The sequence below is a fragment of the Myxocyprinus asiaticus genome, chromosome 7 (assembly GCF_019703515.2).
Source record: "Myxocyprinus asiaticus isolate MX2 ecotype Aquarium Trade chromosome 7, UBuf_Myxa_2, whole genome shotgun sequence".
Classification (NCBI taxonomy): domain Eukaryota; kingdom Metazoa; phylum Chordata; class Actinopteri; order Cypriniformes; family Catostomidae; genus Myxocyprinus; species Myxocyprinus asiaticus.
Genome location: NC_059350.1, coordinates 12,960,890 through 12,962,915, shown reverse-complemented (window position 1 = coordinate 12,962,915; position 2,026 = coordinate 12,960,890). Strand labels below are relative to the sequence as shown.

Genomic DNA, 2,026 nt, shown 5'->3' with positions numbered 1-2,026 from the left:
CAGGTGTACATGTTTTAGTTACAGGAGTGGAACAAGTCACTGGATGAACTACATCATCTGATAGGCCTACTGACTGGCCAACTTTGGGGTGTATTTACATCATACACAGGCCAACCTCTCCCAATTGCTTAGTTTCTAGGGCGCACAACCGACATTTCACCCATATTAGCATGCTGATTTACATGGTCTTCATAAATTTTTCCTTTCTGTACTCTATTAAGTTTCTAAAAAAAATATATGTGTCACTGATGAATGAATATAATAGCAATATCAACCTTGTAAAATTCAACAGATAAATTACTTGTCATGTCAAGTCTATACCAAGAAAAAATAGAACAAATGATACAAAAGTAGCTGATTTACACATTAATTATTTCAATACAAATCATGTATGACAAAACAACAATTACTTGTCTTTGGTCCTCTTAATATTGGTATAAAACAGTCTCAAGCATAAAGACAAATTTCCCACAATCAATTTGCTTACTGTGAAGATATAGTGAAAACAGTATTTGTATTCAACTGTGTCCGTGCATGTATCAGTGTCCATTCATTCATGTCTAATTCATCATTAATTTGCAATCTCAGAGTACATGTCATGTGCAATGTGTCCATATGCAATGAAATTGGTTGCTGATACAATACACGCTGAAGTACTCCGGCAATCTGACGAGCGTTGATCAGAAGATCCGGCTTGTTCACGGCACAAATGCAACCAGGCATAATTGGTCTGCGTTGTGTTATCATGTGGGTAGAATCAGCGCAATTCTGTTCCTTTTAGAGGAGTTTATTTTCTGATGAGCAAAGAAAATAATAAACAGGAATTTTAAATGCTAGAATGCCCCATAATGCCATCATTTTTCTTCATAGCATGATATGTTGATAAAGGACAGAGGTAAAATCACAAACATATCGTTCTTACAATATTATGATAAACTTATACTTTATACATCAGGACAATGAATGAACTCATACAATTGCTGAGCACAAAATACTCAAAGGCAACAAAATACATGTAAATGATTTGGGTACATGGAATAAGTGAACATGAAAACATACCCATTGTGCAGTGGCAGTTCTAGCTTGTATGGCGCCCTGTGCGAAACCCGCTTCAACACACCTCCAAAGTTGTTGACGGGGGGGGGTGGATTGGTGGTGGTCAAAACCACCACCGGAGTCTCCGGCATGAGAGGCAGGCACGCTATCTAGGAGTTTAAAGGCTACAGCTTCTAGAGTCAGTCGCTAGTGCACCTCTTGATGCCAGGGGAGTGAGGTTTACACATACCGCACAGCTATCACGTATCAGCTGGCTCCCATTACACAACATGAGAGAATTATTAACAATCTTGTGGGCCAGTGAATGGGACCACAAAATGTGTTAGCACAAACGAACACAACACAAAGATTAAGGCATATGATTGGTATTGGTGAGAAGCAACTCAAAATTTAAGCCATAAATAGCTCTCATTTGCAAGTTCATGAGTGAATGAGCTAAGCTCGTTAACAATGGCTCACACTTAAACCTTAAAACAGTTCTGGTGAACAGCACTGTTTTTTTTTGTTTGTTTATTTTTTTTGTTTGTTTTTTTGTTGATTGCCACCATTATTGGGGTTTGTGTTTTAAGTGTTGAGGTCTTTGTTCATCTATATCAAATATATTATAATGCTTTGCAAGATGTCCCATTACTCCACAAAAGAGTCATATAAAGCCATATGTGAAAATGAAACTGTGACATAATTTATTTTATTGATAATTGCACATTTTCTGAACAAGAAATCTGTGGTTGCTTTGAAGAATTCATTGGCTGAATGAGATGGTTTACATTCAGTGAACAGTTAATTTGAAATTGTCTAAACAAAGTAGTGTTACTAGGATCTTTTTGTATTTGCTTTTTCTTTCATTTTGAATCCTTGATCCTTACTTTTCTCAACAATTCCAGTTTACAGTGCTGTGCTCTGAGCTCTAGTTCACATTACTTAGCGAAATAAGGTATAACCTTTAGCTTGGGGAGCTTGAACGGGATTC

At 36.9% G+C, this 2,026-nt stretch overlaps 1 long non-coding RNA gene across 1 annotated transcript; it reads right to left on the bottom strand.

The window, feature by feature from the left end:
• Positions 1 to 355: 355 nt before the first annotated feature.
• LOC127444433 (uncharacterized) lies at positions 356 to 1,250 on the bottom strand. Its single transcript, XR_007897816.1, has 2 exons — positions 1,060 to 1,250; positions 356 to 794 (listed from the first exon to the last, which is right to left on the bottom strand). It is a non-coding gene; the product is annotated as an uncharacterized LOC127444433 (long non-coding RNA).
• Between the last annotated feature and the right edge of the window lie 776 nt (positions 1,251 to 2,026).